Below are 16,657 nucleotides of genomic sequence, written 5' to 3'. Positions count from 1 at the left end.
CTGTGTACTTATTAGTTGTACTATGTGTGAGGGGCAGCAGATGTCAGTGGCATGGGTCCCTTTGTATCATTACCAATGTGTTTGTATGTCCATAGACTGGTCCCCCCACTTCATCTGACATGGTCCAGAATTATACTAAGGTGCTCTTGGCTCTGACAGTGCTGCAAGTTATTGACAACTAAATCATTACTGATTCCACAGTCTTCCTTCCCTATGATTAACCGACTGCACTGCATGCTATGGTTGAAAAGCATTATAAAATAGTACAGCTTAGACAGCTTAGTGGTTATATGCTTTGACTATTGTGTACAGGTTCCTGGGTTCATGGCCTATAAGGGCTGTGTATTTTGTTGCAGGCCAGGTGCATATTATTTCCTTTACATAACATGCCTATATATGCTGTCATTACAGTAGTAAGGGGTGTGAGTATACTGTATGGGACACGTGTATACATAGGTGGTTGCACATGTGAAATGCACCCACACTTCCATTGTACACCAGCTACACTACCATGGAGACAAATAAAATATACCAGACATTTGACAATTAAAATAGTACTAATTAGTTACCTTTCCTATAACTAGTCTAGTACAGATACAGATTTGCTGTATCCATGACTGTATGTTAGCATCTGAGTGTTGCCCAAGTTTGCTCTTCAATTTGTCACTTAAATATGATAGTTCTCTCCTCTCCTGCACTTTCAATAGCTTATTATTTTAGCACTTTACCAGACATCTTGCAGCAAGTATTTTAGCACACAAAAGTGCTAACAGCACTAAGCATTCTATGAGGAAACAGCTCCAGTAATTATTATTAATGGCCACCCTTCAGGCATGTCTACAGGTCAGTTTCCTGTGCTTTTGTCTTATAACCTGGTGAACCTGGCCATCCTGAGGCAATGTAGCAACTGCCTCATGTACACTGACAACCCTCACCTCTTACCTCTCTACATTCAGACTTGTAAGAGATGCACTTGTATATCCAAACTGATGCCACACACTCTCCAGCCAAGACTAAAATAGTTGGTCAGGAGGAGACAGTCAACACTTGCACCACACTACATGGAACACATACCTTCCAGAACACACACCAGCACTGCCTTCATATAAAAACACAAACCACACACCCACCTTTGTGGAGGCTCTCAATAAAAAGCTGCATAAACAGCAGAGACCTCCAAGGCAGACATGCACTCCACCACCACCACCACCACACAACACTAATCACAAGACACATATGTCTCCTAAACAGTGTGCCAGTCAACCAAAGCGCCTAAGGCAAAACAGCATGGCCAAAACACTAGCATAGTTGACTTGATAGTAAGGAACAGTGATGTCCCACTCACTAGGTTGAAAAAGGAGAAAGCAACAGTCAGCCACCTGTCAGGCACCGGGATCTGCCACATAACACACACACTGAGGTCTCTCAACAACAGGTACATATATGACTCTGTCATTGTACATGTGGGTGTGAATGACCTGAGATGTACCTCCCTGGACTATATGGAAACAGACATGGAGGAGCTCTCCGACTATGTAGCCCAGACTGTTATGACTCTAGCCCTGAGCAGCATCCTACCATCACCCAGAATGATGCCACAGTAAAAGCTGAAAATGATTGATTTCAACAACTGGCTACATTTCTGGTATCATTTTAAGGTGATCCACTATCTATGTGCCTGGGATGACATGATTGACAGACTGTAATCCTTTGCCAGACATGACCTGCATCTGTCACCCCTGGGATTCCAGGTACTGGCCAAGGCTCTTGCTACCCCTATAGTGGCTTTTTTAGGCAGTGTTCCAAAGACCACATTACCACTGTAACAGCTAGAAACAAATGTAATCTGAGGATCATGCTGCACAACACTAGAGGTCTACATTTTGAAATGCACTGACTCAAAGCACTCCTTAAACTGGAGAACATCGACATTTGTGCTGTAACAGAGAACTGGTTCAAGGCAGCAGGAAGCACATCTGCACTACCAAGCTATCACTCACTCCACACCTGTTTTGCCCAGAACTTGGACCAAAGCTGCAAAGGTGATGGTGTTACAATATTTATAACAGATGTGCACACCTCCAGACTGTTAGCACAACATAATGTATCTGAGATACTTCAGGTGCAGCTAACATTGGGTAAGACAGCAATACAGGTCATAGCCTGCTGTAGGTCCACAAACATGGCCCAAGACTCACACTCCCCATTCTTAAGCACCCTGGGGAATATTAGGGTCCAACATAACATTTTCATACTGGCCAACGTCAAGTACCCCACCATTAACTGGAAAAACTACTCATTTACCAATACACTTGGTCAATGCTTTCTGGAATTCATTAATTCCAATGCCCTGGACATGCTCATTCTTACTCCCACTAGAGGTAGCAACATCCTTGACCTGGTCATTACTAACACGCACAAACAGTAGTCAACTCCTTCCTGGTTAGATACTAACACAAACTAATCACCTTGGAAATCCACTTCCCTCCCATCACCCCACAAAGGTAACCACCATGAAATCTTCTCCAAAACTAACTTTGGGCACCTACAAACAGAGGTGGCTAACTGCATGGCACCCATGCAGATGGAGACTAGTTGCATGACTGCAGAATCATACACCAATACACTGTACGAACACATACACAAATGCATAGATCTCGCCATATGCAATAGAACCAAGAAACAAGGAAGCCACTCTGGTGGTCCCCTGCCATAAACAAACTCTACAAGAGAAGGAGGAAATTGATGTGGAATAAGGTGAAGTCCCAAGACTGGAAGTGCTCCCTTATCAGCCTCAACCAAAGGTTGAGATCTCTCATCAAATCCTGTAAAGGTAGCTATGAAAACATGATTGCAGCAGATAGTGAAGACAACCACAAGGCCTTCAATAGTTATGTATAGAATCTCCACAGCACAATAGCATAACCCTCAGATTACATATGCTTGTATCTGTTAAGGTGCTTTTTTTTTTGCTTCTGGACATTAACTATAAAATGCACTAAGGTGATATTTCTGTCAATATATGTTAGCAGGAACAGTGTTACTACAACAACTTTCTCAGCTTATCTACTCACATAATTTGGATATCTCTCTATTGTCATGTCTTTGCCCCCCCCCCTTTGTCTGGCTTGTTCCAGATTCATTGCACTAAAGGGCTCTGAGCATACCTCTCCACTGCCAGGCTATTTGCAGAATGTCCAGGTGTTTGGCCCATACTTTGGTTCAGTTCCACAGTTTATTTGTATTTGTCTGCTAAATCACTGTTATGATCCCAGGATTTATGTCAGTGAATAATGATAACATGTCAATTCCCAGCCACATATCCTTCGGACAGTTCTGCTGAAATGACCCTGTTGCTGAATAACTGTTTGTTTCTGACAGTTATATTCTACATATGTTGCTATATGTGCCCCATTTCCCTCCCTTTGTACAGACTTTTTGTACATGTTTCTTTCTTTCACTTAGACGTTTCTGAGTTATGCACTGCATGTTTTGTGAATACACATATATATTTTTTCATATACCTATACATATATATATATATATATATATATATAAAGAAAAGAAAAATTATATATATATATATGTGTGTGTGTGTGTGTGTGTGTGTGTGTGTGTGTGTGTGTGTGTGTGTATATGTTTCCCCTTACTCATATATTTATATGTGTATATATATATATTTTAAGTATGTACGTTTCCATATATATATATATATATATATATATATATATATATATATATATATATGTCTATATGCAACACATTATTGATTCTACAGAACTTTCTCATGGCTGTGGTACACCTCTATTGCATGATAGCTTTGGAAAAGCAACAGCAATTTGTACAGCTCAGATGGTGTACTGGTATGGTGCTCTGATGCTAGTGTGCAGGGTTCTGGGTTAAAGACTTGGGACTGACAGTTTTATTTCCATTAATGTTAAATAACCATACTGCATGATATGTTAGGAAAAACATCATACAATTCTACAGCTTGAATGGCTTAGTGTGCTTTCACTATGGTGTACAGGCTCCTGGGTTAAGAACTTAGGACTGACAGTTTTATTTCCATTAATCTTAAATAACCAGACTGCATGATATCTTAGGTAAAACATCATAACCCTTTGCATCACAAATGGCTTAGTGGTTAAGTGCTTTTGACTATAGTATATAGGGTCCTGGGTTCAATCCTGGGGAGTGATGTTCTTTTTCCATTCATGGTTAATAACCAGAGTGCATGATACGCTAGGGAAAACATCATCAAACTCTACATCTCAAATACCATAGTGGTTAAGTCCCATGACTATGGTGTATGGGGTCCTGGGTTCATGACCTGCAATGGTTGTTTCTTTTGTTGCTACACTTTAAACTTTATTGCAGAGGGTGAATAAAATAAAAAAAGAAAACATATGTGTTTTAATTATTTTACTAGGGGTATGGACATTGCTTTCTGCACCATTATCTGTCGGGGGCTGTGTGAACATTGATAAAATGACAGGCTTTGCATTAGCTTAAACTTGCACACAATCTGGGGAAAGCATTTAATGATGGGGGAACAAATAGGGATAGATTTTAAATATTGCTCTTACTTACTAAGGGAATGTGTATTGTATACTTTATTTACAAACTCTTGTTTTTTTTATCCACAGACACTAATAGTAGTGTCCCCGGACACGCACTCTCACTGCTGTAGACATTCATGCAGGGGGCATGTATATTGTGCGAGCTTTGCTCTCAGCTACACCACCCTGCACTTGTACACAGATCTGTGTCCATGTAAGAGCTGAGCAACATGCCTTCATTAATATTCAAGGCACCCTGCTGCTCTACATGGACGCGGACCCTTCCTTGCAAGAATAGCTTATTCTTGCACAGAAGCTACGTGAATCCGGGGGTATGTTTTTGTTTTATTGCTGATTTACTTACTATAACATGTTGTAAGGTGTGCACACTTGCTGAGTCACTTTCTATAGTGTTCCCCCCCTCCTGCTTTAATTACATGGTATAATCCTCTCCCTTTAAACTACTTAGGCTTTGTGCACTTGTTGTTTGTTCTGCAAGTCATATTCACTCACTGTAATGATTTTCCTACTCAAGTTTGACACTATTACTAGATGTTCCCTCCAATCTATGTCACACTTCCTCTGTCTAATTTATTGACTCTGTTGGGCATTTATACTATTAGATTACTGCCTTGTGTTATGGCTCAGCTTTAGACTGCTTCCCTTCTGTTAATTGTTTAGTTGTCTTACCTGAACGTTGTTTTTTTTTTACTTCTCTTATTACTCCTTTCTCCTGCCTCTGTTTACTTCCCCTCTATATTCTTACCTGCTTTGCATTCTCACCCCATCCACACACTCACTAGTCTCACTTGATTTACCCTCCAATTTCTTTACACTATGATTGCCTCTTCCTTTTTATCTCTTCTCCCGCTCCTTATATCCTTTATTCTCATGCACCTTTACATCCTAACCTCTTTTCACAATCAGCTCTATTTGCCACCTTGTTTTCCCACTTCTCACTACACTTTACTTTCTTTAACTCATTACTCCTTTACCATATCTTCCTCTCTCTTTTCGTGCATGGAATTTACTGTCCCTAAAATCAAACTTTCTCTTATGACCTCTCCACTTGATAGAACCAAAAACAAAATCCACTGTTTCCCTCCTTTTATTACTCTTCTTTTTCACCCTCTCAACACTCTAATACTCTCAGGGGACGTTCATGCTAACCTGGGTCCCACCATTAAACCATCCTCTACTTCTTCTGGCTATCAAACTACCTTGCACTAACTTAACTCATACTCCAAAGCTCTAACCCTTTACTTCATTAATATTCACGGTATCCTCAATAAAACATCTGACTTTTACTCTTGGATAGACCAATATTCTCCAAACATTGTTACTCTGTCTGAAACATGGCTAAAACCGTATAACAATGACAATGAATTTATTCCTTCTGGTTACAACATTATACGTCAAGACAGAACATATAAAAAAGATGGAGGTGTTGCCATTTTATACCCTAATTTCCTGACCCTAACCCCCCTCTGCCACCCAGCTGAACTTATCATTGCTGACTACAAACTTAACAAACACAAAACCTTAACAATTTTTTCCATCTATATTCCCCCTGGAAATAATATGCCCTTATTAGAAGAGATTCTTCATTGGATTTCTGATAATTTACCGAACAAGACCATTATACTTGGTAATGTCAATATCAATTGGCTTACTGTCTACTCTAACTCTCCTGCTTCTAGTCTTAACCTATATGGTTACACTCAACTTGTCTCTACTCCTAGTTTTCATCATAAGCCTACTAACACCAGCTCCATCATTGATTGGATTCTTGTGTCTAATCCTCACCTCTATCACTATCCCAAATCCCTCCCTGACTCCCTAGGTGACCACAGCCCTGTGTGCATCCAAAGATTTTCCTCCCATCAGTCTCAAACTCATAAAGTTATTACTTGTCATTAGCTAACTAGCTTTGACTCTCAAAGTTTTACCAACTCTCTCCAAGTTATTGATTCATCCTTTCTCTCTTTCCTACCTTTGGATGATGCTGTATTTCAATTTAATTCTATTTTCCTTAACACTCTTAATTCTCTTGCCTCTCCCAGATATGTCACAGTTAAATCTTAATGTTCTCCTTTGCTTTCTGACTTCACACTGTCTCTTATTCATAAAAAAGACAATGCATGGAAATTCTGGACCAAAACAAAATCTCCCTCTAATTTCCATATATATAGGGAACTTCGTAATCTGACTAAGAAGCACATTATCATTGATAAGAACTTCTATCTCACTCAGCAAACATCTTCATCTAGAAACCCTAAAAAATTCTAGAATACTGTTAACCATATTTTCCACCCTGGCAATCCTTCAACTCCCAACCCATGTCCTAATAACACTCCACATGAAACTGCATCTCTCTTTAACTCATACTTCATTGATACCATCAGTAAGCTCATGCAGACTTCCTACCCACCTAATCCTTCACCTCCTACCACCCCTCAACCACTCAACTCCCCCCTCTCATTAAATACAATCCCTACTAAATATATTAAAAACCTGCTTCTTAAGTTAAAACCATGTTCACCTTCTGCTGATAAACTGCCACCTCACTTCCTTAGAATTGCAGCTAATTCCATAGCATACCTTACTTCCTTAAAATTGCAGCTAATTCCATAGGATACCCTGTCTCTATCCTTATTAATCACTCAATCAGAGAATCAACTGTCCCCACTATTTGGAAAATGTCCCACATAATACCTACCCACAAAGGAAGGAATTCTATTGAACTCTCTAATTACTGACCTATAGCAATTCTCTCTCCTCTTTCTAAAATTCTTGAACACTGTGTTCACAAACAAATCTTAACCTATCTTATCCAAGAAAACCTGATTACTCCAACCCAGCATGGTTTTCGCCCTTTCCACAGTACAGCCACTGTTCTCATTTCTTTTATCAGCTCTATCTGTCTAGCTAGAGATAACAATAAACTTGTGTCCTGCCTCTTCCTAGACCTTTCTAAAGCCTTTGACACTGTCTCCCACTCCATCCTCCTCTCCAAGCTAGCCCAACTCAACGTATCCACTTCTACTATCTCTTGTTTCAACAGCTACCTTACTGACAGGATGCAGTCTGTGAAATGGCTATCTACTCTCTCTCCCTTTCTCCCTATTAATATGGTCATTCCACAAGGCTCAGTTCTATTTCCCCTTCTTTGTAACATCTTTACTAACCATCCATACCAATCTTGTCCCCAGTCCTTCCTCATTCAGTTTTCTGATGACTCCACTATTATCTCTTTTGCTGAGAATCCTATAGATCTACTGTCTATCACACAAAAGTCCTTTAACCTTACTGAATCATGGCTATCTAACAAGCAACTCATTCTTAACCCCCCAAAAAATCCTCCTCTTCCTCCCCAAATCCCTCTACCATCTGAAATCATAATTTACCATCTCCTCACTAAATAATACTTTCCTTTCCCTTGAAACTCATATTAAGCTACTTGGTGTGACCATAGATGATTGGCTCAAATTTGACTCACATGTAGATCAATGTATTAAGAAAACTCACCAAAAGCTTCATTTATTGTATAGAAATAAAAGGTTCCTCACCCTTGACACTAGAATCTCATTCACCCATGCCTTCCTTCTTCCTAATCTTTTATGGCTCACAAATCCTAACTAATCTACAGTCTTCTCTTCTTTCCAAATTAGAATCTATCTATAATAAAGTAACCAGATTCACTTCCGGGTCTATATTATAAGGTTGACATATGAGAATGTTGACTCTCATATGTTTGACACCAAAATGTCGAACTACGAATATCCCAAAAGGCCAAATCACTGATTTCTTTCCAACGGAAAGAAATTGGTTGGCCATTCTGTGACCCCTGTCCTTTCTCTGACTGTAGAGTGGTCTCGGAGTTAGAATATTTAATTAGGGAGGGTGTGTGTGGGGGGGTAAAGCCCCCCCACTTAAATATTTTTATTTGTTTGTGGCATTGGTGTTTGCCAATCAATTTCTTTCCGTTGTAGTAGGGCCAAAAGCCTAGTACCTACCTATGAACCTATGAACCTAGTAATTCGATAAAATGATATAGACCCTTGTGTGGTATAGCAAGAAAATGAGATAATCAATGACATCATGTCATAATAACAAGTACATTTTTCTTCAGAATTCATTCAGTGTTATAAACCCAAAACCACATTTGACAAGAAATAGAAAAATATAACAAGAGAAACTTAAAATATTGAAGCGGCCATAGAGGAAAGATATAAAGCAATGATATGTAGAAAACTGTGTGAGGTCCTGTTTAAAATTTAGTCTTAAGAGAAATGGTAGGATAATATCTTAGACTAAGCAGAGAAAGGGCTGAGGTAGAAAGTTAGAGGTGATGGGATGGAAAGGTGAACACACAGGAGAATATAATAAGGACAGGTGTCAAGAAGAACAAGAGATAGAAAGGAGGGGAAGAGATGGAAGTGTAAGAGAAAAACTGCAGACAGAAAAATAGGTCAGAGAGAGGAAAGGAATAGAAAGAGAGGAAAAGACCAGCTAGCGGAGGTTGAAGAGCAGTGTAATAGAGTAAGAAAGCAATATAAGGATAAAGTGTAGAGCCGACATAGAGGTAGTAATAGCTAAAATAGTTTTATCTAAATGGTTGAATGGTACTTGCAATATAGAGGAGAAGATGTGAAACAACAATTAAATTAACCCCAGAAACAACCCCCCATGGTGGAACCACAATATAAACATACTTTACAATAAAATGAAGAGATTTTTGACCAAATGTAAGAAGAATAATTTCCGGAATGACAGAGCCCTCATCACTGAAATAAACAAACAACTCAGGAGCTTAATAAAATCCACAAAAGCCAAATTTGAGACGAAAATAGCTACCCAAGCCAAAGACAATCACAAGGCCTTTTTAGTTATTTGTGTAATCTCAGAAGCGCAACACAGCAATGCACTGAGCTGATTGCGAATTATGTTATTTACACTGACAAGGATAGAGTACAGCTACTGGTGAATAAATTCAGCTCTAACTTTACCCTTCTCTCCCCTCTGTATGTTCCATAAGATATACCTGAAACTGGCTTGCCTCCAAGACTAAGTCCTAAAAGCGCTATCAAAAGTTTAAAATACTGCATTGATGGGTCCTGTCAGTATCCCCTGGATGCATCTTAAATAGCATGAAGCACGATTTAGCCACTCCCCCAACAAGACTGGTCAACCTCAGTCTCATTAAAGGTTTTATACCAAGCAAATGAAGAACAGCTATTGTCATTCTTCTGCATAAAGGAGGACCCTCTGCAGACTCAGGCAATTCCAGACCCATAAGTCTGACCAACATCATATGCAAAGCCATAGAAAGATGTACCATGGAACTAATCAGTAAGGACATAAGTAAACTGTAAACATTGGGCCTATCTCAGTTTAGATTCATCAGGAGCAAGTCATGCTTATTTAACCAGGTGGACCTTTTGAAACAGTCACTAAAGCAATGGATGAAAGTAAAATGGTACATGACATATACCTTCATCTATCATCACAGTGACAAAAGCAGGGAGCCACGGGTGTGTCTGGGTATACCTAGCATCAGGTAATGTTGTCTGGCATACAGCAAGATTTTTTTCTAATTAATTACAGGGACACACATTCCTTGATTCATACACATGATGTAATTCTTTCACATAACTACACATATGACAACTGGTGATGCACTTATACCATGGCACATTCATTGTTCCCACTATGGTGTTGATTTTTTCTCAGTACATAGTCAAGTGTTCCACACCAGCATTGAGTGACTGTAAGCATTTGTGTCTGTTAGACTAAGGGTTTCACTGTATTCTTAGTGAGTTCACTATAGTACATTAAGGTAGAATAATAGGCCTGAAAATATACAGTCAGACTTGTGTTTTCATGTATGCATTCAGTTTCAGGGAAAGACAGTTCAATAGAAAGGAAAAAAATACTCTCTGGCTAAGCATGAGATGTGCAAAAATAAGAGTTCTAGGGGAGAGCTACAGAATGTTCCTTTCTCAAAGGAAAGATATGTGTACTTGCAATGGAATGCTAGATAAAAAATAGGCTATGAGGCACATGCAAGTCAAGGCTTGGAAACCAAAGCTAAAGAGGTGTATAAAGCATTACAGTGACTGGTATTATAAGGATATACTTTAGGACACAGTTAGATGAGGGAGTTAAGTTAGTTGTTGGACTGGTATATGCAAAAGGTCTTTATAGTGTAGACACTCAAGCCTGAGTACAGAAGTCAGGTCTAATATCCATACTATTCAGGTGGAAAAGACAGTTTCAGTTGATATTATTCAGAAAAATCAGAATATAAGTGCAGAAATTCTGGGTATTTATCAGCACTGTTGCTGTTATCCAGCATTCCATAATTTCTACAGACTGTTATTGTTTATCAGCACTATTATTGGAGACAGTATTCAGATATTGTTAACATCTAATGAAGATATCAAGCATGTGAAATATCACACAGGTGGGGCAGATTTTACCATCAGCCCACTTGTGTGCTCTAACTTCATGCAGAACCATAATGGTGACCTTTTCCAGGTTTTGACCCAAGCCATGCATTGTATTGATTTGCATTACCTTTCTAGATAGCAATCTAGAACTTGTACCATCTTTATATTTTACTTGTGAAAACATCAGTTATGCTACTTTTTTATTGTAATTCCTACAGTTTTATTTGACACTTAGATTTTGTTCAATGGTTCCTTGGGAACTCAAGGATTTGGGGTATGGTTCAGAATTAAAAAAAAGAGTAAGAACTAGTCTCTATCTTTAAAGTCTTACATCTTAGCCACATTAATATGCTACTAGAATGCAAAGTTCTTGTAATCACGGCTGCACAGGTAAAAACCACACTCTCCAAAGACAAGAACTCAGCATCCATGGGACCAGACAACATCCCAGGCTGCATTCTACATGAACTACAGAACGAACTGGCACCCCACCTAAGTACCATGTTCAATCATAGCCTCATCTCAGGCTTTGTGCCTGCTGAATGGCGCACAGCGACAGTTATCCCACTCCACAAGGGGGAGCCACCACGAACCCCGGGCACTACCACCCCATTAACCTGACGAGCCTGGTCTGCAAGGCCATGGAACGTATCATCATGGAACTTATAAACAAAGACATTGGTAATCTCCAAACTCTGGACCCCACCCAGTTCGGGTTTGTAAAAGGCAGATCATGTCTCCTAAACCTGATAGACTTCTTTGAAGCAGTCACCAAAGCCATAGACAAGGGTAAGGTGGTTTACACAGCCTATCTAGATCTTGCCAAGGTTTTCAACACCATCCCCCACTCTGGAATTATAGATAAACTCACTAAACTAGGTATAAATCCCTATGTCACAAGATGGGTTGCTAACTGGCTCACTGACAGAACCCACACAGTGAAAGTAGCAGACTCCAAATCCAACTTCAGACCAGTGACAAGTGGAGTACCACAGGGTTCAGTCCTGGGTCCTCTCCTGTTTGGTATCTACTTCTCTGAAGTGCAGGCTAACACAGAAGGTCTTTGGCTAACAAAGTTCACAGATGACTGCAAACTAGGTACCATAATTGAAACTCCTAACGATGTGGACATCCTACAAAAGGGCCTCACTGAGACAGATGACTGGTGTCAAAGCCATGGCCTCAAGCTCAATGCCAAAAAGTGCACTGTCATCCCCTTTGGTAAAAGCTCTGTACCCATGAACTACAACATAGGCGGTAGTATACTTAACACCGAAAGTGTGATAAGAGACCTTGGGACACAGGTGGAAAGTAGTCTCTCCTTTGATAATCACATCGCCACAGTGGTCAGGAAATCCTTTTACGTGGCACACCTCATCAAAAAAGGTTTCTCATCCAGAAAAAAAGAGGCCACTAACATGTCAGTCTGGTTCTACAGCTGTAAACTGCATTCTGAATAGAAAAAGTAGTGTACTGCAACACATATATTTTCCACCCAGGGCAGACAGGTAAAGAAATCTGAATAGAAATACTAGTATGATGTGTATAATGATGTGTATAACTATGAAAGGTGTACAATTGCTCTGTTGATCAGCCCCAGTCATACAAATAGATGCAAGCTAGCCATCTGCACTCTGCAGTCTGGCCCAGACAAGTCACTCAAGTATCACACTATCGAGGATATTTTTGCCAGTTGCCAAGAAACCCACAAACAGAGAATGTCACAGAAGATGTATGTCAAAGGCACAGCACACATTCCAGGGCCTGCAACTAATATGTGAATCTGAAATATGTGTAGAAACAGCAATGTAATGTGCACACAGTTCATCTGCACAGGGCCCACAGGTAAAGAAATCATCATAGAAACAGGTATGATGTGTATAACTAAAATAAGGGTACAATTGCTCTGTTGATATGTGCAGCTGTTGGTGTGCTGTAGCAGCCCCATGGCCCAGGTAGAGTGTAAGTGTGGTCAAAATGTAGAGTAGTGAAAGGTAGTGTACTGGAAAATATACTTGATAGCAGTTGTCAATTGAATCTGTTCCCTTCCCCCACCACTCAACTGATCCAATCATCACACTGAAACCAACATGGGTATGTTCCTAAACAAACCTCTACTGTTGGGACTGTTGTTCCATTTGGTTTATCATTGTTTAAACTGTGTGCATACTAATATCATTGTTATTACCTGCCTGACATACCACTAACTGACATGCTGTTGCAACTCTGAATGCCATTCCTCATATGCATGGGTACTGTTTGCTATGGCACTGTTATAACTGCACTGTTTTGGGTAAATGGGAATATCCATGCATGCTATTTTGACTAATTTTGTAATGTGTTGTGCATAACTAACCAATATTTATTGTTAATTTCCAAACCATAGCACATTTTGGAAGGCAGATCCCAGCGGATCAGCCTCTCCCACCCCACCTGGCCAAGGCACCGGGACCCAGCATGTCTGGGACCCAACCCAGACCTTCATCATCTGCTGGGACTGCACCACCCTTGGGGGGAACTGCTTCAGGGGACAGGACTTGCCCCCCCCTGCAAGTGGGCACGGTGAGGATGTTGTCACCCTAGATGAGGTTTGTGGCATGGTGTGCAGTGTCATCCAGACAAAGCTGGATGACCACCTGCACCAGGTGGAGGGCAGGCTGTCACAGCTAGAGATGCAGGTGGCCCTTCCAACCCAGCCCCCAGCACAGCTACCTGCGGGGATGTGAAGGAGTAGTGGTGACTGCCATTTGGTGGGAAGATCAGTGCCACTACCATCTGGGGGGGTCATGAGCCTCCAATTCCCAACCACCCTCCCTGTCAAGGTGTTTACCCCCATGTGTCATACACCACTCCTGACTGCTGTCTTGTCTGTCTTGTCTGTCTGCAAATGCAACCTCTCCTACCAAACCTCCCTCACCACACTTACCTATAATCCTTCCTTAACATCCCACTCTCACCTTAAAAAAAAAGGGCATCTGTCCCAAAAAAAAATCATGTCCCATACATAGCTCTGCATTTCGCCCAGAGACATGTACCCATCACACAATCTAACCCTATCAATCATCCATATGTTATGATGCCCACACTCCTCCCTGTAGGGTGTGAGGCTCCAAATTCTAAATTGCCCACATTGAAAACAGATGTTACTGCAAAGAAATGCAGAGCTATGGCCCTTTCCTACACCCATCCAGCACATCCCTACCTGTTTCTCCTCTTGTTTTTCCCACTCCTTGCCCCAGTTTCACCACTTTCCTATCTCCCTTTTTTTTCTTTTCTTTATTTGAAATTAGCCCGGGTTTAAGCAGCCGTAAGTGGTTGTAAGCGGGCATAAGTAAAACTGAGATCAGGTAAGCATTGCTTAGCTCCATACAAACCTGCGTAAACCCACTTTCAACTGGTATAAAGTGCCTTAATCACTCTCTCTCTCCAACAGCCCCTGCTCTGCCCAGCTACAAAATAATCAGCCCTTGCACATATTAAACCCAGGACCCTGCACACTACAGCCAAAGTGATTTATCATTAAGCCATTTGCGATGTAAATAAATTTGATGTTTTCTCAAACATATCATGCAGCACATCTGACCAAAGGCACTGTTAATGGGGGTGAAGGGGCCCAAAATAAGTGTCTCTTGTAATTATTGACATCATCCTTTCCTCCACAGCTGAAGAGATCTGCCTTGCAACACAATAACCAACACTTGCAAGTCTCAAACCCAGGACCCTACACAGCATAGTCACAACAAGTTAACAGTAAGCCATCTCAGCTGTAAGGTGTCAGGATGATATCATTAACATATCATGCAAAACAGTCAGTCTACCATAGGGAATGTACAATGTGGAAGCAGTAAACATTCCAATGATACATATACACAAACAAATATATATATATATATATATATATATATATATATATATATATATATATATATATATATATATATATATATATATATATATATACATACACACACATAGATTATAGGTTCATAGATTAGTATTAGGCTAACTGCCCTTGCAAGCCATTTTTAAGCCTAGCCGATTATCCCTTGTGAGACTCAAACCCTGCACCTTGTGTTTGTAAAGGAAACATTTTAAACATTAGGCCACCCTCCTAACATACATAGACATATAAACATATTACTACTTACAGATATGTATAAGAAGAGTATATATAGAGGGTGTACAGCATATCAGACAGCCAATATTCCTACAGGTGCCACCTTTTAAAATGGCCAGTGTTTGATTCTTTCATACAAAAGATTATTATTGCATGAAACATATACCCACACACGATGCAAAGGACATGACACCACACACAGGTTTGCATACATAGAAGTGTTTATTTGTGTACTATTTCAGTTGTTTATGTCATTTTTATAGCAGTTAGGTGTCTGAAATACATAATAACTGAGTAATGCAACTCTCAAACAAAACATTTGATACAGTAATCTGAAAACATAACATATGTTGCTGTCCAGGCTAAGGCTTTCAAGTAAGTACAACAGTGAAAAAAAACATTTGCCTTGAAGATAAGAACCAATCAACACTTATTAATTACAGATGTAGTTCAGCAACCTCCAATTACATTCTGTACTCAACCCCTAGGGGGAAAAGAATTAAGTTGTCGCAATGAAAATGTATCCGTTACATAACAATGCTTAACTTAAAACATCACTATCACACTGACACACTGAACTGTCCATAAGACAGTAAGCTCTAGCCCACCACTGTTCCCATGGTGAAAAGTATGAACATTTACAGCCATATACTTTAATGTGTATTACTACTGATATCCGCTCACATGTTGTAACAGCCTAGGTTAAAAACAATTCATACCCCTCCCTCATAAAATAGCTTACAAGGGCATATAACACTGTTTTACATACACTGACCTCTGGACTGTACAAGGTCATACATGATTTGTCCAGCTGTAGCCCTCATATATATGGACCCTACTCCACAATTTGTGGGGAGTCCACAGCATCACTGGAATGACAGCAGGAATGCCAGCACTAAATAATGATAGGCCATTACTTAACAACCTCTTACTGCATGGCATCTGTCCAAAGCCTGGTATATAGGTGGAGGACAGAGGCTGGAACACAGGGCCATATTTGCAATATTGCTGTTATACACTGTGAAAGTTGCTGGTATTACAGGATTGCTTGCAACATACCCTTACTCAGGAATATGAAGTCAGAAACACAAATGGATAGTGCCATGTACTGATAGCACTCAACAGAGAGAATGCCACTGATATGTCAGAGACAAGACCTCTGTGGTGAGTAGACAAAACATAACATCCAATCCTCTGGCCATCATGTGGATAGGTCCACATTTGATAGCTATGCAGACAGACTGCATTCCATGCAAAATTAGCATGTACACACAAACCCTGTACAACTAGCAGTATTCAGTGCATATAACAGCAATACTCACTCTGTCCGTAGGTCTGGAATCTTATACAAACATGTAGTTGGCCTGTATCTGCAAGTCCTGTTGTAAGAGGTATTGCTACCTGCTGTCTGTAACACTGCTGCCCACACACAGGAAGGATGTCTTCCATACAGGAAAGGTAAAGGGACAATGCCCACATGATGTAGTCATTTATAGTAGTGGGTTGCCATGACATTGGTAATTGGAAGT

This window comes from Protopterus annectens, chromosome 3.part1 (assembly GCF_019279795.1).
Source record: "Protopterus annectens isolate FY-2018-M chromosome 3.part1, PAN1.0, whole genome shotgun sequence".
NCBI lineage: Eukaryota > Metazoa > Chordata > Ceratodontiformes > Protopteridae > Protopterus > Protopterus annectens.
The sequence above is the reverse complement of the archived record's forward strand: the minus strand, read 5'-3'. Positions refer to the sequence as shown.